The sequence below is a fragment of the Notamacropus eugenii genome, chromosome 3, assembly GCF_028372415.1.
Source record: "Notamacropus eugenii isolate mMacEug1 chromosome 3, mMacEug1.pri_v2, whole genome shotgun sequence".
NCBI classification, from domain to species: domain Eukaryota; kingdom Metazoa; phylum Chordata; class Mammalia; order Diprotodontia; family Macropodidae; genus Notamacropus; species Notamacropus eugenii.
This window is the reverse complement of record NC_092874.1, coordinates 261,056,085-261,080,167: the sequence shown is the minus strand read 5'-3', so window position 1 is coordinate 261,080,167 and position 24,083 is coordinate 261,056,085. Positions and strand designations below refer to the sequence as shown.

Sequence of the window (24,083 nt, the reverse complement as noted above, 5' to 3'; positions counted from 1 at the left end):
GCAACCTCCTTGAGAGCACAGATTGTCTTCTACTTTGCATCCCCCACACTCTGAAGAGTACTTGGTATATAGCAGGTGCTCACTAAATGCCAGTGTTTATTGACCGACTCTAAAGACATAAACAGGAATAATTGATTAGTTCCTTCTCTGTCAGCCATTAACATTGTTTCTTATACTTAAAATGATCATCTTATCCCTTTTTTATTATCCTCTCATACTCACCATAAAATTTAAAGACCCTTTTTTGTCCTTTGTTAGCCTTTATTCCAAGCCTTAGCTTATTCTAGGTTTTACTACCCTGGACATTTTTTTTGGTAGGAATGTACTATTCATTGTTATTAATCTTCAATTACTTGCCCTTGCAACCATTTTATTCACATATTCTTTAAAAATCTAAATTAGCTGATCAGTTTCTGGCCCAGTCATATCAGTTCCTAAACAGACTAAGTCCAATTAAGTCAATGAGCAATTATTAAGTGTTTACTGTGTACACACTGCACTGAAAATACAACTTCTGCCTTCAAGGAACTTCATTCTACAGTAAGCATTCTTCTTTTCTTTCTCTTCAGAATCATGCGTTTGTGTTGTCAGAATGTCATTCCTGAGAATATCTCAGGAGGTGATTTCCCTTATGGTAGTTTAAGTCATGGGGCCTTACCCTTCTTTTCCCTGAACCCTTTAAATACACTTCTGAAAAATATATCTGGTGTACATGAGACTGTGTCCAGCTTTTCCTTCCTATTTTATCACAAATTCACACATAAATCCAATAGGATCCAATGCTACAAGAAATTATTAAATACCAACTACATACTAACTATGGTGATAAGTGCTGAGTCTATAAACCCCAAATGAAAGAATCCCTACTCTCATGGAGCATGCCTAGGTTTGTAAATTTGTCATAGGCAATTTCTTTCAAGGTGTCATTGATCCAGTGGGAGAAGAGAAGTGGAGAGAAATGCTCTCCTTTACCTTGCTGGAACTCCAAAGGGGAGAAGTCTGAAAAAGAGTCCCAAAGAAGGTTTAGCTATTTCTTTTCAATTTTACTAAAAGCTCAGGGGTTCCTTGGGATATCCCAGCAAAGCACATCCCTCATTAAGGAGTCAGAGCACATGCCCAGTCAAACTAATAAGAAATCGCTCCAATTACTGTTGCTGCGAATTGGATGGGGAGAAACTGAAAACCAGTTAAAATTATTATAGTATTATTACTGAAAAGGAACTTCAGTTACATATATCTAAATGTAATGATCATATACCATCATAATATTAATATGTATATTTAGTATTAATATTAAATTATAATAAATATCAATTTATTATATGATTATCAATAATCATTGATACTAATAAGCTGTTCACTTCTTTCTGTTCACTTCTTGAAAAGATGTTTCCATCTTTCTCTTTTAGAGATCTTCCCTAAAGAATAAGCAGCAGTGAGATATTACCTGTTCCTGTTTCATTTTCTCATGTAAGATTCACAGTACAATGTAAAGAGTGTTGAAATTAGACCCAGAGGATATATGTTCAAGTCCCAGATCTTCTGCTTATTACCAGTGTAATTTTGTGACAGATTTATCTATGTCTAAGTTTCCTCTCCTATAAATTAGAAGAAGTTGTTTTAGATGAATTCAAAAGTCCTTTCTACTTCTAAATGTGTGATTCCATGAACTCTATGATGTGTAGAGTTTTCAGGGAGAAGACTTCTTCACATACATCATCAGAATTGGTTATTGGTCATCAAGTTTGACAAGTCTCCATATATTCCATATTAGGTCCTAGATACATGCCAAAGATAATTTCTAACTGTTCACATTGGATTGCTATATGGCTCCATGGTCATTGGGATGCTACCAATCATCAATGGCTTCCACAGCTGGCTTGGAGTTTTTTTCCTCACTCTACAATAGTTTCTTATGCTTCAAATGTTCACAGTGATGACTTTAGTAGCATTCTGGTCTAACAGTTTTTCCAACCACCAAAACTCTCATTTCCTCCATTTCCAGTCTACTTTAGCTACCCAGTGAGGTGATCACAACATCACCATCCCCAAACTACTCCATCATTAACACCCAGAAATCTCAGATTCCTCCATCATGATCACAATCATCTATCTGTTCCTTCTCTCACTACCTGAACCTATTTTTCACCCTCATTAAGACAGTTTGTCCCTTGAGTTTTCCTGGTGTTCATCATGGCCTATTTTTCCTCCCTTCATTCTTGACTCTATAATTTATAAGACATTTCAACAAAGAAACTTCATCTACATCTTTTTTAAAACACTGTTATTCCACTTATTCCCGATGGCTAAGGGTAAAACTTTGGCCTTTCATATGACCTTTTCCAAAACTCTACTAATGGTTTGCCATAAATATGTGCTATCTAACCTCAACATTCTCCACTACTTATTATTCATTTTCTTCATCTCTTAATGTGCCCTTATTTTGCTGGTATCAAGAAGCAAAAGAAGAGCTATTTGTTATTTGGCACAGAGTAGGCACTTCATGAATGTTTGATTTATTTTACATATATGTGTATATATAAATACATACACATGACTATATATGTTCATATGTCTGTACATGCACATACATGTGTGTACGTATCTTTCATCATATCTTATTGATTCTGCTGTGCCCTAAATATGTTGTGAATCAATACTAATAGATCTAGATGCTATCCATTAGAGTACTGGGAAGAAGATCCTTACTAGCTTAATAAATACTTTTAAAGGGAACATTTAATTAAGAGTATCAGGCATAAGGACTATAGAAGACATTTACAAATGGTCTTAGGTCCAGGAGGACATTCTATTAGAAGAGTGAAAGAGGAGAGCAGACAGGAGAGAGGAGGAATGACAGGGAGAGAGAGGGAGGTGGAGAGAAGAGGTCCTTCCAAATAACTAGAAGATACTACCAAGGAAACTGTGCAGGAAGGCTTATGATAACATTTCTCACAGTGTGTTTAACAAGCCTCCTTTCTTCTTATTTCCACTTCAACTGCACATTTCTACTTTACTGAGAAGACTGAATATATCCATAATGAGTTCCCTCATCCCAAATCGGCCAACCATTCAAAACCTCTCTATACTTTGATCTAGGAGGGGGGAACCTGCAGCCTTGACGCTACATATGGCCTTCTGGGTCCTTGGATATGGTCTTTTGATGGAGTTCAAGTTTTATGGAAAAAATCCTTTTATTAAGGGGATTTGTTTTGTGAAATTTGGATTCAGTCAAAGGGCCACACTTGAGGACCTAGAGAGCCACATGTGGCCTTAAGGCCAAAGATCCCCCACCCCTACATCTATCATCTCCATCTTTGCTCCAATTTCACAAAATGAAGTAGATGTACATCCTTGACAAAATTAAATCATCTGTTTCCAATGTGCCTTTGATCTTAAATACCCCCCTCCATTTCTACTGAGACATTGCTTCAACAATTATTCCTATTGGTTCTTTCTCATCTTCAATTTCTCATTGTCTACTGGCACCTTTTTTACATGCATAGATCTTACTCAACTTTAAAACAAACAAACATATGAGTAAAGCCAAGATGAAAGAGAAGCAGGAAAAAGTACAGCCTAGGTCCCCATCACAACTCCTCCACAAAGATTTGGAGAAGGCATCAGGTGTAAAATGATATCTCAAGGTTGTTTTAATGCGCATTTCTCTGATAATCAACAATGATTGTGAGAATAGGAAGACAAATATATTGGGAATGAGGCTAGCCAAGAACATGCCTCATTGAACATTTCAAAGAAGGAACTGAAAGAAAACACAGCCCGGACACTAGGGTCAGAAGAGATCACAGAATTACTCAGAGAGGTGAAATCTAATGCAGAATTGTGGAACCAGTACCAAGTATCATTACAGAGTTCAAAGTCACACATCCAAGATGGACTAAGGGTAAATGACCTGAGATTGGGAATGGCACTGTAGAATGAGGAAGGGTCCCAACAGATAAACTGGTTACTAAGCAAGGAACAAGTTTAGAAGTAAGCAGCAGCTATGTGGTACAATACCCAGGAGCAAAAAGGGGCTTCAACTTCAGCCTAGTCTAAATTTTGCTATTTCAAGGGCAGGAATCTAAGATTAAAGAGGATCCTGAAGCTCTGTCACCTTAAACTTGCAGAGCTTTCCAGATGGTTGACAATGGCTGTGTCCAACATCGGTCTTTTGGGTTTCTCAAATGGGGCAAGAACATATATGTATTCCTCAGACCCAAAAGCAGCTTGGGAACTTGTAGAACTCAGAACAGGAGAGCAGTGTTCAGATTTTGCTTTTAATCAGAACCCTTTGGGAATATTAGAAGCTTGCTGGTCACTAGCTTGAGTTGTTTCTGAGTTCATGAATAATACAGTATCCAATATGCAAGAAAGCTGCAGAAGACATGTATGCATGCACACACACACACACTCATCATAAAGAGTCATTATAGTTATAGATGTGCTCAAGACACAAATGCAGAAGAGAATAAGTCCAAAATAAAGTATAAACAAAAAGTTAAGCTAATTCTGATTACTGTAAAGGAGTTTTTAAAAGACTTGATACTATGTTAAAAATCAAATGAGAATGTTTGAAGAAAAAGTAGGAAAAGAAATGAGAGCTATGGAAGAAAAACTGGAAAGATAGTTAACAACTTGGAACAAGAGGTATAAAACTTTATCCTAGGAAAAAAATCCCTGAAAATTAAAATACACCAAATATAAGTTAATGAATCCATGAGACAATGAGAAATATTAAAATTAAATGAAAAGATGGAGGAAATGTAAGAAATTATATGGTATTCCATAGGAAAAAAACTAACCTGGAAAACAGATTGAGAAGATATAATTAAAGAAGCATTAGACAACCTGAAAAACATGAATAAAAAGAGCTCAGATATAATATTTCAAGAAATCATAAAATAAAACTACCTTGATCTCTTAGAACCAGAAGGAAATTTGGAAATACAATCAACCAATCACCACCTAGAGAAATCCCAAGATGAAAATCCCCAGAAACCCTATAGCCAAAATCCAGAGCTTCCAATCCAAAGAAAAAAATACTGCATACAGTCAGAAAGAACTAAGGAGCCACAGTCAGGATCACACAAGATTAATCAGCTAACATTTTAAAGAAGCATAGAGCATGGAATTGATGTTTCAGAAGACAAAGAATATAGTCTTATAACTTCCAATAATATATCCATAAATACTGAGTGTAATCCTACAGGTTGAAAAATATACTTAATAAAGCAGGAGACTTTTAAACATTCCTGATGAAATGATCAGAGTTATGCAGAAACTTTGAAGTGCAAACACAGAAGTCAAAAGAAACATAGAAAACAACAGACAAGGTTGAACTATTTACATTCTAATATGAGAAGATGATATATGAGTATTCTTAAAATCCTATTGTCATCAGTGGTGACTGAGAGAGTCTAATAAGAAAGAGGACCTCAGAGTAGTTCTATTTGGTTTAGATAATTGTAAAAGAAGAATAGAAAGGGGGAGGGAAGAGAAAGGAAATGTGGAAAATTACTGCATACAATCAGAGTGCACAAGTATATTGTTAATGTATTTTTTGCATAATAGGAACATCTTTCCCATCCATGAATAGGCCCATGTGAACTGTTTGAGTCACATGGAAGCCTGAATCACTTGAGTCTATGGTGGGAGGAGCTTGCCAAACAGGTGGAGCAGGAAGGGATGGAGCAGGAAAGGTGGAGCAGAGCTGAGAGGAAGTTGGACTCAATAGTTAGAGCTGAGGGAGAGAGAGGAAACAGGCAGTGAGCTGTGAGTGTTCATTTGTGGGAAGGCCCTAGCAGAGCAAAGACTTGGGTATTAATGGTACCTCCTGCATTGTTATTATGTATAGATATCTTTGTTGCTATGATGGATTTGGCTTTCTGGTGTTGGGTTTCAGTTTTCGGGTGTTTAAATAAATGTTTTAATTCTATCTTCCATGTGGACAGTCTGTTATATTTTACAATTCTGAATTATGCCAGCATATTCATAGTCACTGTAGGTGCCCTGAATATCATGTTGGTGCTACAAGTAGAAGACTAAATAAATGAAGAGGAAGGGTGTAGGAGAAGCAGGCAATACTTGATTCTGACACTTATCTAAACTGGTTCAAGTTTAAAGAATACACAAAGTTTGGTACAAAAATATGTTTTACTCAACAAGAGGAAAAGGGGAGAAGACACAGGAGAGAATAAGAGAGAAGGCCGATTAAGGAGGAATTAGACCTAAGCACAACAAACTCAAAGAGGGATTGAAAAGAAAAAAAGATAATAACCTATAGATAATAATCTGTAATTAGGAGTGAGTTGAGGGAAAGAAAAGAGGTTTAGTGGTTCAGAAACAAATTGTACCAAACTTGAACATACTCCTCTTCTTTTTCCACCCTCATTTTTTTTCAGCCTCATTTTCTTTATAAAGACAGTATAGGCAACAACTAGAAGGAAAAAATATATATAAGGGAATAGGGTGTTAGGAAACAAAAACTAACAATAATTACTGGGTGTCAACTTAACCCATAAAACAGAAAAGGATAGCAGAATGGATTAGAAGCCTGAATCCAACAATGTATTGCAAAAATGCACTTCCTTTTTGATATCGGTTATTTAAGTCTTATTTACAAGAAATGCACTTCCTTTTTCACACTGAATTATTTACATCCTGTATTTCCTGTTCTATTAATCTGGGTATGATTTTGTAAGTATTCATCCATTTTTATTGCCAGTTTTATTGACATAAAATAAGGTGAGATAGCTTTTAATAATTTCTTTCATTACTTCATTGGTTATACATTAACCTTTTCTATTTTTGATATCGATCATTTGGTTTTTCCCAATCAAATCACATAACAGTTATTTATTTTTTAAAATATCACCTAATTTCATTTATTAAATCAATGGGTTTTTTGCTTTCCTTGTTGTTAGGCCCTTCTTTGATTTTCAGCATATGTATTTTGATATCTAATTGTGGGTTTTTAATTTGTTGGTTTTCTAGGGTATTTTTTTTCTAAATTACATGACCAATAAGTTGATAAGCTCTTTCTATCTTTTGTCGCTGAAAGCGTTTAAAGATACAAATTTTGCTCTAATTACTACTTTGCCTGCTTCCCTCAAAATTTTCTTATGTTGTCTCACTGTTGCCATTAACTTTAATGGAATTATTGACTGTCTCTTTGATTGTCCTTTGAATAATCCATTATAGAGGATTAAGTTATTTAGTCTCCAATTAAATTTTAGGTGCCATTAATGAGCTCCCAAACAAAAGAGCAAACAAACAAGTGAACTGCAGGACCAGACAGATTTACAAGTGAATTTTATTATTATTATTCACCAGTGATGTTTTTAATAACTACTTTCATGCCAAAGCATTTGACTTTACTGGCTGACTGTTAATGGGAAGCATATCAATGGGACCTCATCAGCTATAGAGTAGCCACCAACAAAGTTATCCCTAGAAAGGGAAAGAAAGGAAGGGAATAAGCATTTTATAGTGTCCACTACATTCCAAGCACTGTAATAAGTGCTTTTTACAAATATTATTTCATTAGATCCTCACAACAATCATGTGACATAGGTGCTATTATTTTTCCCATTTTGTAGCTGAAATAACTGAGGCAAACAGAGGTTAAGTAACTTTCCCGGGTTGTATAACTAAAAACTGTGTAAGGCCAGATTTCAACTCACATATTGCTGATTCCAGGTGCAGCACTCTATCCACTGTGCCATTAACTGCCTCTGGGAAATAAAAGTCATAGCCTTTTTTGGGGGGGAGAGGGTTAACTACCAATTTTAGTGTAAGGAAGGCAAGTATTCCAGAGAGGTTATTCAACTACCATCATATTACCATAATCATTTGTTCAACCACTTCCAATTCAATGAATCCCCTCTCTCTTCATTTCCAAGTCTTTGCTACTACACACATACACACACACACATTGCTATGAATATTCTGATAAATATTATACCTTTTAGTCTTTAATCTCCATTGAATATATGCCCAGTAGTGCAATCACTAGGTAAAAAAGTATGGAGTTAAAACAATTTTCTTGCACAATTCTAAATTCTTTTTTCAAAATATTTGAAACAAGTCACAGTTTCACTAAAAGCATATTTGTTTACATCTATTCCTATCCAACACAGACCATTTCCATTTGTCATCTTTGCCAGTTTCATGAGACATGAAACCTCAAAAAAATTCTACCATTCTTTGCTCTTACTATTACTGCATTGGAGCATGTTTTCATTTAGTCATTGATGGTCTGTACTTCTTTTGGAAACTGCTTTCATGCTTTCTATAACTGATAGGAAATGACTCAGTCTCCTTTTCTGGTTCAACGTCATCCTCTTACTCTCAACATATGGGCATCCCTCAAAGGTTCTGCCCTTAGGTTTCCTCTTTTATTTTTCTAATATCTTTCCCTTTATGGTCTCATATACTCAACTGCCTTAAATTATTACCTTTATACAAATGACACCATAATTTATATCCAACCTCACTTTCTCCCTTTAGTTCCAATCTTGCATGTTTTATTGCTTTTTTGACATCTCCCCTTGGACCCAGTCATACCTCACACCTGTCAAAAAAGGAAATTCCCCTAAACCATCCCTTTCTCACCCAACATCATTATTTTTGTTCATGACATCATCTTCTTCCTAGCCACTTAGGTTCAAAACCTATTATGATTGACTCTTTATTATTCCTCATTGACCTCCTTCATATTGAATCAGTTGCCAAGTCTCATTGAATAAGCCTTCACAATAACTTTCTATTCATCCTGAGCTTTCCACTTGAAATGACACCTCCTCCACCTCCTTTACATTCTCCTAGACTAATTTTTTCATCTCTTAACCGATTCTCCTCCCTCTAGTCTCTTATGTCTTACAGTGGTCCTTCACACAAGTTGCAATTATCTTCCTAATGTATAGCTCTGAATATATCATTCCCTTCATTAAAAATATTCAGTGGCTTTCAATTGCCTCTAGGGCTAGTATTAACTAGATAGCATTCATAAAGTACTTTAAAGGTGTAAAGCTTTTATACATGCTTCCTTTGAACCTCAACAACCATCCTGAGAGGTAAATCCTGTCCTTATCACTTTGTCACAGCTGAGACTGAAGCTGACAGAGGTAAAGTGACTTGACCCAGATCACACAGCAAGTCATGTCTGAGGCAGGACTTGAATTCAAGTCTTTCTAATTCTAAGGTCAATATTCTTTCTATAATGCCACTTAGCAGTAAACTAATAGAACCTGAATGCCTCCACTGTGTTTCCCACTTCCCCTCACTGTCTTATTTCCCTCTAGTCCCTTTCTTGGATTCTATATTCCAACCATACTGTGTTCCAGTCTTTTTTTTTTTCTCTTCTATTTTTTTAAAATTTATTTATTTAACTTTTAACATTCATTTTCACAAAATTTTGGGTTCCAAATTTTCTCCCCATTTTCCCCTCCCCCCACCCCAAAACACCAAGCATTCTAATTGCCCCTATCACCAATCTGCCCTCTCTTCTATCATCCCTCCCTTCCCTTGTCTCCATCTTCTCTTTTGTCCTGTAGGGCCCAATGACTTTCTATACCCTATTACCTGTATTTCTTATTTCCTAGTAGCAAGAACAGTATTTGACAGTTGTTCCTATAACTTCGAGTTCCAACTTCTCTTCATCCCTCCCTCCCCCCTCCCATTCCCTTTGGGAAGGCAAGCAATTTAATATAAGCAATACCTGTGTAGTTTTGCAAATGACCTCCATAATAGTCATGTTGTGTAAAACTAACTATATTTCCCTCCATCCTATCCTGCCCCCTATTGCTTCTATTCTCTCTTTTGATCGTGTCCCTCCCCAAGAGTGTTGACTTCAAATTGCTCCCTTGTCCCATTGCCCTCCCTTCCATCATTCCCCCCACCCTGCTTATCCCCTTCTCCCCCACTTTCCTGTATTGTAAGATAGGTTTTCATACCAAAATGAGTGTGCATTTTATTCCTTCCTTTAGTCGAATGTGATGAGAGTAAACTTCATATTTTTCTCTCACCTCCCCTCTTTTTCCCTCCACTAAAAAGTCTTTTGCTTGCTTCTTTTATGAGAGATAATTTGCCCCATTCCATTTCTCCCTTTCTCCTCCCAATATATTTCTCTCTCACTGCTTAATTTCATTTTTTTAAGATATGATCCCATCCTATTCAATTCACTCTGTGCTCTCTATCTCTCTGTGTGTGTGTGTGTGTGTGTGTGTGTGTGCTCCTGCCAACTACCCAGATACTGAAAAGTTTCAAGAATTACAAATATTGTCTTTCCATGTAGGAATGTAAACAGTTCAACTTTAGTAAGTCCCTTATGACGTCTCTTTGCTGTTTACCTTTTCATGCTTTTCTTCATTCTTGTGTTTGAAAGTCAAATTTTCTTTTCAGCTCTGGTCTTTCCATCAAGAATGCTTGAAAGTCCCCAATTTCATTGAAAGACCATTTTTTCCCCTGAAGTATTATACTCAGTTTTGCTGGGTAGGTGATTCTTGGTTTTAGTCCTAGTTCCTTTGACTTCTGGAATATCCTATTCCATGCCCTTCGATCCCTTAGTGTAGAAGCTGCTAGATCTTGTGTTATCTTGATTGCAGTTCCACAATACTTGAATTGTTTCTTTCTAGCTGCTTGCAATATTTTCTCCTTGACCTGGGAACTCTGGAATTTGGCCACAATGTTCCTAGGAGTTTCTCTTTTTGGATCTGTTTCAGGAGGTGATCTGTAAAGTCCTTGAATATTTATTTTGCCCTCTGGTTCTAGAATCTCAGGGCAGTTTTCCCTGATAATTTCATGAAAGATGATGTCTGGGCTCTTTTTTTGATCATGGCTTTCAGGTAGTCCCATAATTTTTAAATTGTCTCTCCTGGACCTATTTTCCAGGTCAGTTGTTTTTCCAACAAGATATTTCACGTTATCTTCGATTTTGTCATTCTTTTGGTTTTGTTTTGTGATTTCTTGGTTTCTTATAAAGTCATTAGCTTCCATCTGTTCCATTCTAATTTTGAAAGAACTATTTTCTTCAGTGAGCTTTTGGACCTCCTTTTCCATTTGGCTAATTCTGCTTTTCAAAGCATTCTTCTCCTCATTGGCTTTTTGAACCTCTTTTGCCAATTGAGTTAGCCTATTTTTCAATGTGTTATTTTCTTCAGCATTTTTTTGGGTCTCCTTTAGCAAGGTGTTGACCTGCTTTTCACGCTTTGCTTGCATCTCTCTCATTTCTCTTCCTAGTTTTTCCTCCACCTCTCTAACTTGATTTTCAAAATCCTTTTTGAGCTCTTCCATGGCCTGAGCCCATTGAATATTTATTTTGGATGTTTGAGATACAGAAGCCTTGACTTTTATGTCTTTCCCTAATGGTAAGCATTGTTCTTCCTCATCTGAAAAGAAGGGAGGAGATATCTGTTCACCAAGAAAGTAACCTTCTATGGTCTTATTTTTTTCCCCCCTTTTCTGGGCATTTTCCCAGCCAGTGACTTGACTTCTGAGTCTCCTCTCCACACTCACCTTGCCTCCAGATCTGCCCAGCCAGTCCTTGGGGTCTGAGATTCAAATGCTGCTTCGTAGCCTTAGGGCTTTGGCGAGGTGGGGCTGCTATTCAGTGTGAGATTAAGTTCAGCTGTTCGGGTGGAGATAGGGTCACCACACGGGTCTCAGTTCCCTCAGGGGGTTTTTTGCAGAGACCTTCAACAATGGATCCGAGTTCCTCCCTGCTTTGGGAGCCCTTGTCTGCTGCTGCCTCTGCTGCTGCCTCCTGAGGGGGCCTGAGTTATGGGAACACCCCACTACCCTCTTGGCAAGCCAAAAAGAACCTCCCACTGACCTTTGGCACCTGTGGGTGGAGAGACCTGACCACAGCCGCTGGAGATTCTGTCCCTGAAGATTCTGTCCCTGAAGCCTGCTCAGATCTGCTCCTCTTGGTGCCACGCAGCCAAGGCAGGGCTGGGTTCTGCTCTGGGTCTGGTGTGTGACAGACCTTTGGTGTCGATTTTTCAGGTCTCTCTGGAACAGAAATCTCCTCCACTTCATTGTTCTGTAGCTTCTGCTGCTCCAGAATTTGTTGGGAGTTCTTCTTTACAGGTATTTTATGGGCTGTGGGTTAGGAGCTAGCATATGTGTATCTTTCTACTCCGCCATCTTGACTCCTCCCCTCTGTGTTCCAGTCTTTTCCAAAAATCACATTCCCATTGTATTTAGAATGCGTCATCCACTATTGACTGGAACACATTCCCTATAATCCTTTAAATTTTAAATTCCTTTTCTTCCTCAAGGGTCTAACTTACGACCACTCTTTTCAGGGAGCCTTCTCTTGCATCATATTTATTAGTTTATATTATATTATAAGCTTCTTGAGGATAAGAACAATGTCATTTTAACACACACATATATAAACACCAACACAAATATGTATATATAGACAGGTATATATACATATATGCATGTGAATATGCATGTACATGCTGAAATATACATTTGTATACACATCTATACCATATGTGTCTATATAGAAATGTATGTATATATATTTGTATGTGTGTATACACACATATTCATCTAGGTATATACATACATGCATACACACATGCATACAAGCATGAACACACACATTTTTGTGTCTGTGTGCACACACAAACATACATGCATGTGTGCATATGTACCCACATTCATGTGTGCACATGTATACATATATTTACATGCATGCACATATGCATACACACATGAACACACATTTTGTGTATGTGTGCCTACACAAACATACATGTATGCATGTATATACATATTTGTGTGTGCACACATGTATACATGTCTACTTGCATACATGCATGCACATATGTAGTGGATAAAGTGTTGGGTCAAGATTCACGAAAAACTGAACTGAAATCTGGACTCAGACACTTATTACCTGTGTGACCCTAGGGAAGTCATTTAATCTTGTTTGCCTCAGTTTCCACATCTGCAAAATAAGCAGGAGAAGAAAATGGCAAACTGCTCCAGTGTCTTTGTCCCAAAAACCCCAAATGGGGTCATGGAGAATTATACACAACTAAACAACAACAACAGTGTTCACTGCAGAGCTCCTGGGAGGAGGTCAGGAACTGCAGACCTCTTTTTCTCTCTCCCCTGGCTGTGAAAAGGCAAAATGTCTCTAATGGCTTATTAAATTGAAAAACTGGGTTGCTTTGCTTTCATGTCCTGCTGGTTTATCTTCCTTCAGTACTTTAGAATTATAAAAACCTGAATTCAAATCCTCCCTCAGACACTTTTAGCTGTGTGATCCTCTCCAAGTCTATTGACTTCAGTCTCCTTATCTGTGATAGTAACAGTGTCTGCCTTTCAGGGGTCACCATGAGGTTCAAATGAGACATCATATATAAGAGCTTTACAAACTCAGAAATGAGTATAAATAAATGCTTGAGGCAGGCAGACCCCCTACTGGGCTATTGCAATAGTCCAGGTATGAGTGATGAAGGCCTGCATCAGAGTGATGGCAGGGTCAGACAAGAGAAGGGGGTGAATGGGAGAGATACCAGCAAAACTGATTTACTTAGTTCTGCTTTCCTGTTGTTTTTGACCTTTGATCTTCATTTATATTTCTATCACTCAGTTCTTCTACTGAGTCCTTGACCCTCACTTTATAGATTGAGAGGTAGAAGGCACTTTAGAGAACTTTTAATTCAACCCTTTCATTTTACAGATTAAGTAACTTAGACCCACAGAGTTTAAGTGACTTGCCCAATGCTACATGGAGTAAATGGTAGAGATGGCTCACCAGATACTCATTCATCTGTTCTATACTGACCTTCAGCTTCTCCGGGCTTCTAGCTAGGATTTCTCATCCTTTTTTACATGAATTCTGGAATATGAACTGGATTACTATATGATACTGTCTTGTCCCTTCATCTTATTGCATTTTTCTGAATTTTTTCCCTGGCCCAAATCCTTTTAATATGGTACCTACTATGTCCTCCTTCCTGTTGCACCAAAGTTCTGCTCCTGCCGTCTAACCAAAGACATGACTGCTTCCCAGGTCTCTTTGCAGCTCTCAGCCACAAAAGGTATTCAAGATAAACCAGCAGGATAGGAAAGCAAAGCAACCTAGGTTTGTTTTTTGTTTTTTTCCAGTTAAATAAGGCAGCAAAGAGATTTTGCCTTTTCACAGGCAGGGGAGAGAGAGAGAGAGATAGAGGTTTGCAGCCTGTGACCTCCTCACAGGAGGTGCTGCCAGACAACTTGGCAGTGAACATAAACACAAAGAATCAACAAACAAGGGGGGAAAACTGCAGTCAGAAATATAAGCTCAGTACAAGGATCCTAGATGAAAGAAGAGTGATCTTCTCAGATCTCCTGGATAGAAAAAAAATAAAAAGGAAAATCCAAGGACTCTTCTGCTCACTGTGCTCTCTCTGTTGACCAAAGTCTTAAGATGAATCAGCTATAATGGTGCTTGGGGTTTTCCCTCAAAAGTACATTTTTCTCCCCTTTAGCTATGTATACATATATATATATATATATATATATATATATATATATATATATATATATATATATATATATGTGTGTGTGTGTGTGTGTGTGTGTGTGTGTGTGTGTGTGTGTGTGTGTGTGTGTGTGTGTTATATGTGTGTGCTATATATATGTGTGTGCTATGTGTGTGTGTGTGTGTCCTATATATGTGTGTGTGCGTGGTGTGTGTGTGTGTGTGTGTGTGTGTGTGTGTGTGTGTGCTGCCCAATACTTAGTAATCCTGCTACCTGTCTCAACAATGACTTTCTTAATGAGGGAAGAAACACATTTGGCGGTGGTGGTGGTGATGGTTGGGAAATATTGGCATAAACCTTCCTTCTATTAAATATCAAGCAATTAAATATTAACCTTAGTGATAGAGAAGAAAGAAATGCAGATTAATAACTGTAACTGATTGAAACCACGGCCAAGGGTTGGGGTCCTGAGTCCACCCTGGGGAAAGGACAAGGGATACTCAGCTGAGTGACTTGTCCAGAAGAGACATTCCCAGCCAGAAATAGGACATTCTGTTAGGATAAGAGAGGTACCACAGTATCAATGTTATAAGTGGTTCTTTATTTAGGAAACTGAGAAAACCATCCTAATTTCAGTTATTTTAATTATGAAAATGACTGACCCAATGAAAATATGTGTGTACAAATATATACATGCATATGTATATGTGCATACACATTTACATTCATACTTATGTACCTTTGCATATATGAGATATATAAAAATAGTATATGCAGTATGTGCACATATATCCATGCACACACATGCATATATGTAGATGTGCATATATATGCACACATGTATGATTTATGTGTATATATACACACAAATTATACATGTATGTGCACGCACACATACATTCTCACACACATATAGGGTTGGCTTACTGGTTTGGTAAGGATGTAACTGTTGAACACAAAGCAAGGATAAATAATGTCAGACTAGACCCACTAACAGTTGCCATGATCGGACAGACTCCCCTTTCCTCTCTCAGTTCATCCACATGAAGTCTCACCCCAAGTTCTCGTCTCAGAGAAGCTAGGGCAATGTCACAGTCTCAACTGTCCAGAGGAGCAATGATCCCTCTCCCTGGGACTCTTTTTATCTCCTGGATGCTGAGTCAGCTAGGAGGCTGTTTGGACAATAGTCATGACAGGCTCTGTAGTGATCTGAGGCATGTCTTTACATTTTACAATTGTGTTTTTTTTTTTCTGTTCCCATTTTCCCTTTCTATTTTAAAACCTTGTCTATTTTTAATTTTGCTTTTTTCTGTCCCCATCTCGTTAAAATCTTACTATGTCCACTATCCTTAGAACACATATATCCATGGAGGTTACAACAGGGCTTGGTAAAAAGCAAAAACTAAATTAAAAAACTACCTTACCTGCCTTGCATGTATTTTTCATTGTTATATGTGTATCTTATAAGTGTTCTAATACTTGTGAATTATATTGTGTCCACTCTCCTTGGTGACACTAAATATTTTGTTTTTAGCTCTGCAATTTCACTAAATGCCTTTGCTTAGACTTAATTGCCTCTTCTGACTAACTCTGAAATGAGAGTACAGCAATGGAGGCTCAAGATCCATAGTTTTAGGAGTGCAGACCTACTGAGTACCTTGAACCTCATGCAACTGCCCCCTGAGATATTAAACCTAAAAGTAAAAATTGGGAAGTTGACCATGAAAGAAAAACTACACTATAGGTGAATGAAGTGAAAGATCAAGTTTACAAAGTATTAAGACAAAAATTGAAAATGAACAAGATAGCTTTCTTGGAGATGATAGTTGTGGCATGTAGGTAGCTCAGTGGATACAGTGCTGGGCTGTTCAATTATGAGTTCAATTATGCTCTCAGACACTGGTTATATGAATGATTAACTTCTGTTTGCTTCAGTTTCCTCAACTGTCAAATGAAAATGATGATGATGATAGCAATTATCTTGCAGAGTTGTTGTAAAGTTAACATGAGATCTTTCTAAAGCACTTGGCATAGCACCTGGCACATAGTAAATGCTATATAAAAGCTTATTTCCTTCCCTTTCCCCTTATGGAGTAAGAAGAAAAAATTCATAGAAAAGAGCCATCTGAGTCTGGCCTTGAAGCAAAGGAGGAAGAAAAGGTTTCCAATGGATCTAAGTGGAGTGTCTTCCAGGAAAAGAGAAATAGGAGAAGGCAGTATTAATAAAGGGAAAGAAATCCACTTGGCTACAATGCAAACTACATTCATGGGATTAATATAAGATGAGGCCAATTAAGTAGGTTGGAGCTAGAGAGTGGAAGGCTTTGAAAGCCAGGCATGGGAGTCTGTTCTTGACTAAGTAAATAACCATGCGTTGCTGAAGGCTTTTAAGTGTATGGGTGACATGATCAGAAAAGTACAATAATAATAGCTAACATTTATCTAGCACTTACTACGTGGACTTCATACTTACTATGAAGCACTTCACAATCATCATCTCATTTGATCCTCACAACAACCCTAGGAGGTAGAAACTATTATTATCGCCAGTTTATAGATGAGAAAAGTGAGGAAAGCAGAGGTTAAGTGACTTGCTCAGACATATCTAGTAAGTGTCTGAGGATGGAATTATGCAGTACACAGGGGATAGATTGGAGAAGGGAAATTGTGGTTGGATTTCTGCTTCACATGTTACTGAATGTCACTGGAGAAAGCATAACAACCTTGCTCCCTGGGTCCACTACAAATATACATAATCTAATCTCAATTAGGGACATTCTGCTGCATGGAGATTATTTTATTCTTCCCTGATTGATTTTTTTTAGGATATTTTCTTTAATTTTTTTTTATTATGATCTTGATAAATATCAACAGACTCAAATATTGCTATATGCAAAGAGGAACTGAGAAATTACTGAAGCTGGGTAGTGTGGCTATTGCCAATAATCTTTGATTCTGGGAATGCAGAATAGAGTCCCTTGAATTTAGGGGTTCTGAGTTGCATGAGAACTAAAGCTCCTTGGGTGCCTGCAGGAATTCCAGACTGACAAGGTAAGCCCTGGAAGTAGAAAGCCACTAGACCAAGGAGAATAAACCAGCTGAAGCCAAAAAAAAAAAAAAAACCAAAAATTAAAGCTTCATTCAATTCTATATGTTTATTTTTTTTAAATCTTTGTTAGTTTTGTCCAAGTTTGAATTTTCTCCCTAAGCCATTTCTGTCATTACCTTTGCAGATGTTTCCCTTTTTATTGTCACCACTCTTAGAACCGCACCTCACTCTTAGAATCATCAATTTACATTAGAAGAAATGAGGAGAGAAACATCGCCACAAGGCAGGAATTTTCACATATCCTAAATTGTGTTTAGTTCAATTTTTTAAAAAATTTATTTTATTCTGAATTTAAGAAATAAAAACAAGCATTTGTTTAATACAGTAGAATAGAAAAAAAAGATGATTGCTTGTGAAACTGCAAATCTATTATGTACATCTTGTTATTCCTTTTAGATATATAGTAAAGCTATCATAAATTGTTTTCTTTTTTCTTCTCTCCTACCCTAGAGATGGTTATCATGAGATACAAATATGTGTGTATACATACATATGTATAAATATATGTATATATGTATGTGTGCATATATATCTGTAATATCATGCTATATTTCTATTTTTCAATTCTTTCTCTGGATGCAAATAGTATCTTTCTTCAAATGTCTTCTATAGTTAGTTGGGGTTTTTACAATAATCAAAATGACTTATTCACTCAGAGTCATTCTTAAAACAATATTGCTCTTACTGTGTACAACATTATCTTCATTCTGTTCATTTCAGTCTTCATCATTTTGGGCAAAACTATCCATATTTTTTCTAAAACCATGGAGCTCCTCATTTCTGATAGCATAGTAGTAAAATCTAAACCATGCCATCTCTACAATCATTCTCTTTACCAATTGCCATTCCATTTCCTCTCATCTCTGGATATGTGGATTACCACCAGGAGATCTGATTTCATGAGATGTTGCCCATAAAAACACACCACCTTCTCAGAAGGGGTCTCTGTACATTGACTCCTTCAGATTGGACCCATTTTTAAAGGTCTCATCTCCCATAATAGTGAAGTACACGTTTTCTCTTCACCATGCCAACATATACATAAATACACATACACAGAGAATGTAAATAGCCATGGTTTCTGTTCTGTCCAGAAACTTTGAGAGTCTCCCCCTCCCAGATTGATTTTTTTTTGTGAAGGCAAAGGAGGTCATCATTTGCCTCTACTCTTACCTAGCCTTCATTTACTGAATGGGTGTTGCCTCAGACAAACTGAGACCTAGGAAAGACCTAGTTTAAAAAGGTCCAGGTCTCCCACTGCATTCAAGGTTATCACCAGTCATGTCGACCTATGTCTTGCCACTGGACTCTGATGACTCTGGACGAGAGAATAAGGCTTGAGACTTTGCACAGCTCTATCTCACTTAAATTCAATTCACTTGCAAGTCAAGACATCAACCTCCTGATATCATTGGTCCTCTTTGAAAGCAAAGAAAGCACAAAAACACACATGCATACATACAAGCAAACACATACACATACACTCCTCACATCTCCCCCTACTCCTCACTTAGTTGGGCATAGTCAAGGTCCAATGCTTATCCCAAAGGGACACTGGGAGAAAAGCAGTGTGTGGTATGAATCAGAATCTCTCCAGGAAAATTCTGGAATGAGACACAAACCACAAGACTATAGATTTGTTCTTTTTGTCAGAAAATGAAGGATGGGGAGGGGGTGTTAGCAGTAGAGATTACGTTCTGAGTGAGTGTCTAAGCAATTGATTTTCTCCACTGGTAACTCACATGACAATTATCTTGTTGGGTTTCTTGCTGTCTTTTTCTTTAGATTTCACTGCAATTGTTCTACTTTTGGCATAGAATTACCTTTTTTTCTTTTAGAAAGTTAATGAAAACTGAAAAATTTAGATACACACACACATATATATTACATGTATTATCTACCTCAAATTACTAACCAACTTAGGGAGAAGGGAGGGGAGGGAGGGAGAAAAATTTGGAACTCAAAATCTTATTTTAAAAATGAGTATTAAAGAAACACTGCAAAACATTATAAGTGATGGCCCTCTGGGAGGGATTTGGATAGACTTTGGATAGGGAAATATAATATAATGTAAGTTAATATAAAAAAGAATGTTAAACGAAAGAAAAATTACAGGTGATACCTCTGAGAGTGAATAAGGTAGATTATAGGGGGAAATGTAAGTACTATAAAAAGAAATCAATAAAATACATATTTCTAAATGTTTTCCCAAAGAAACTGCTCTTACTTGGAAAAAAGTGCACTGAAAAAAACTATTATCCAATTATAGTTTATAACTAAAGAGGAAAAGTGGTAAGACAAAAAAAACCAAGTCTCTACTATTACATTTGTTTATTTCAATTATTTAACTTTTCTGTCTAGTGATAAAGAAACCTGAGGTCTTCAGAAAAAAAATAAATTAGGTTCTCATCCTGATTTATTAAGGAATCTCATTAAATTGCAAGTCTTTTAGGGGCAAGGATAGTTCCTTTCTTTCTGTCTGTCTTTCTTTGCTTTTTATATCCCTGTAACATGGCACAGTGCCTGGAACAGAGTAATAGGTTAAGAAGACTGGAAAGACAGGAAGGAGCCAAGGTGTGAAGAGTTTCAAATCTCAACCAGAGGAGTTTCTGTTTGATCATAGAGGTACCAAGGGAGTTTAGAGAGAGAGGAAGCAACATGATCAGAACTGTGCTTTTGGAAAATGATTTTGGCAGCAGTATAGAGTACGTATTGGAGCAGAGCGAGATCGTGCCAAGGAGCCAATTAGACAGCTATTATAATCGTTCAGACTGGATGTGATGAAGGCAGAATTAGAGTGGTGTCTGGGTAAATGGAGAGAGTGGGGCACATGTGAGAGATGTTGTGGAAAAATAAAATCATTTGGCAGCTGACAGAGAGTAAGGAGCTGGGGATGATACCAAGATTGCAAGCCAGGTGACTGGAAGTATTTGGTCCTAAAAGTCCAAGAGTCAGCTGGAAGCTCCAGAGAGAGAGATAAGGGCTGGATAAATGGATCTGGGAATCATCTACGTAGAAACTTTGCTTAAGCCCATGCAGGCTTACTTCACCAAGTAGAGATGATCTTTGTGTTGGGAAAGATAGAAAAATAATAAGTAGTTAAGATCAAATAAAAAGACACAAAACCTGGAAAAAATACATTCCAAGATACTGAAAGGTTTAGAAGGTGTGACTGCTAAAAAGTTTGTCATTTTCTTTAAAGAATCTAGGAGGGCTATATAGCTTCTCTCAAGATAGCAGATAAAAAGCCCCCAAAGGAACCAAAGGAAAAGAAGGCAAACAAAAGGAAGATGTGGCTGAAAAGGTGGTGAAAAAGCCTTGAAAGTATTGCAGTTGGAATCCAGTCCTGGACCGAAGGATCCGGTACATACTCCAGGTCTGCAATGTATGTCCTGGAGAGTCATGTGCAAGCTGAGATATGCTGCACCAAAAATCCAGATTGAAAGGGAAAAGAAAGAGAAGGTGCCTGCTACTATCTCAAAGTCACTTGGTGGCGATAAGAATGGAGGAGCTCATGTGGTAAAGATTCTCAGAACGCCTAGGTATGACCCTCCTGAGGATGTGCCTAGAAAGCTGCTAAGTCATGGCAAAAAGCCCTTCAGTCAGCAGGTGAGGAGACTTCGAGCTAGCATCATCCTTGCTATGGTTCTCATCTTGCTCACTGGAAGCCACAGGGCAAGTAAGTGGTTTTCCTGGCTAGTGGCTTGCTAGTCCAGTGGTGACTGGACCTCTGACCATCAACCATGTCCCTCTGAGAGGAGCCCAATCAGAAATTTGTCATTGCTTTTGGGTGTAAAAATTTCAAATCATCTTACGGGTGCTTACTTCAAGAAGAAGAGACTCTGTAAACCTAGACACCAAGAAGGAGAGATTTTTGATACAAAAAAAGGGAAATATTTGATTTCAGAGCAGCATAAGGCTGATCAGAAAACAGTGGACTCTCAGATCCTGCCCCAAATCAAGAAAATCCTTCAGTTCTATAGCTACCTGCATCCTGTATTCTCTCTCTCCAATGCAGTTTATCTTCACAAACTGGTATTTTAAATACTTTGCAGAGAACTCTTAGTAAAATATTTGGAATAGCTAAAAAAAGAAAAAAGAATCTAGGAGGAAGGGGAAAATGCCAAAGGAATAGAAATAAGGAAATGTCCGAAAATTGTTTTTAAATGGAAGCAGGTAAAGGTTTTGAACCATATGCCTATGAGCCTGACTTCAATTCTTGCAACATTAAAAAATTTACTAGAACATTTATTATACTATTATATATTAATTAACCCCTCACTTTCAGATCCCATGGTCTCATATTCCAATATTGTAATATAATGTAATATATTGTCACATCATATATTATATGATATCATATCATATATCACATATTTTGTATATGTTATGATATATGATAGGATATGATATGACAACATACACTATCATAAGATGTGATGAGATATAACATAGTATGGTATGATATGATATGGTATGGTATGGTATGGCATGGCATGGCATGGTATGGCATAGTATAGCCTAGCATAGTATATTATGAATATTTAGAAAAAGATATAGTGATAACTGGAGCAGCTAGGTGGTACCATGGATAGAATGCTGGAATTAGGAAGACCTGAATTCAAATGTAGCTTCAGATACTTACTAGGTGTGTAACCCTCAGCAAGTCATTTGATCCTGTTTGCCTCAGTTTCCTCATCTGTCAAATGAGCTTGAGAAGGAAATGGCAAACTACTCCAGTGTCTTTGCACAGAAAACCCCAAATGGGGTCACCAAGAATCAGACATGACTGAACTGAACAGCAAAACCAGTGCCAGTTGAGAGCAAGCATGCCTTTATCAGGAATAAGTCATGCTAGACTAAATTGGTTTCTTTCTTTGGAAAACTCATAAGGCTGTTAGATCAAAGGAACTTCTGGCCTACCAACATATGCTAAAATTTGAATTTCAGTACAGCATTTGACAGAATATCTCTCATGTTATCCTTGTGGACAAGATGAAACGATATGAGCTACAAGTCTATAGAGTTATGTAGCTTTAAAACTGTTGAACAAACAGAGCAGAGGAGTAGTCGACAGTGTATCAGTGTCAATTTGGAGGGGATTTCTGGTGGGCTGCCTCTAGGCTCTATCCTGGACTCTGGGCTATTCAGCATCTTTAGCAATGACTTGGATGAAGGCACAGATGGCATGCTTATAAAATGTGCAGATGACAGGAGTCTGGTATGTGGTAGGTGAAAGGGAGCAAGGAGAATGTTGAATAACACAGTTTGAATCCAAAGAAAAAAAATGCTGACAGATAGGCAAGCAAGCAGGCGGACTAGAAGATAGAGAGGGGAGAAGCATTTATAAAGCATCTCCTATGTGTCAAGTACTATGCTAAGTGTGTTACCAACATTTTGTCATTTAATCCTGTCAACCTCATACCAACTGATGAGATTAAGTACAACTACTATTCCCATTTCACGGTTGCAGAAACTGAGGCAGATGGAGATTAAGTGATAACAGGGTCACAAAGATAGTGTCTAAGGTTCTATTTGAACTTGTATATTCCCAATTTCAGGCCCAGAAATCTATCTACTGTGCCCATCCACTAGCTGCCTCAGAAAGCACATTGAATACGATTAAATGCAATAGAGAAAATTAATAGAAAAAAGATGAACAAGTTTTTCACTTGGGTTAAAAACAGTGCATGAATATAGGTGTGGTTAGGCAGCAGTTTGAAAAAAAGATGTGGGGATTTTGAAGGATTCCAAATTCAAGGTGAGTTAATAGTGTGACCCAGCAGCCATTGCGATCATTCATTAAGTGCAAGTACTTAATTTTGGTCAGATGACACCAGAACTTTGGGTTCCATTCTGGGGGCCACAGATTAGGAAGGCTGCTGATAAACCGAAGAATGTTCAGAAGTAGACAATAAAGGACCTCAATCCAGGATCAGATATCAAATCCTCTGGGCTTTAAATAACCTCGCAAACCTATCCTTCCCTATGTTTCCACTCTGCTTATACCTTAACCCACTTCCTGGACTCTGAACCATTCACACTGGCCTACTTGCTGCTCCTTCCATCCTACTCCATTGCCCAACTCTGTCCCCCTTTCTCAGATGGTTCTCAATGCCCAGAATGTTCTCTTTCCTTACCCCTTCTGGCTTCCTTCAGGAATCAGTTGAAATCCCATTTTCTGCAAGATGCCTTTTCCAGTCCAACCCAGTCCACTGACAGTCTTTCCTCTTATATGACCTCCCATTTACCCTGGATACCTATTCTATGTACATAGATATTTTCATGTTGTCTTCTCCATTAAAAAATTAGCTTCTTGGGGTAAGGAAGATGAAATAAAAATAAAATACAATTGCATAGGTGGGACAGTGGATAAAGCTTTGGGTGAGGAGTCAGGAAGACTCATCTACCTGAGTTCAAATCTGGCCTCAGACGCTTACTAGCTAAAATAGAAAACTAAGTATCTAAAGTCAGGGCTATATGAA

General features: G+C 37.5%; 1 pseudogene; it reads left to right on the top strand.

Moving 5' to 3' along the window:
• The first annotated feature begins 14,023 nt into the window (after positions 1 to 14,023).
• Positions 14,024 to 21,642, top strand: LOC140532035 (large ribosomal subunit protein eL6-like; annotated as a pseudogene).
• Positions 21,643 to 24,083: the final 2,441 nt, after the last annotated feature.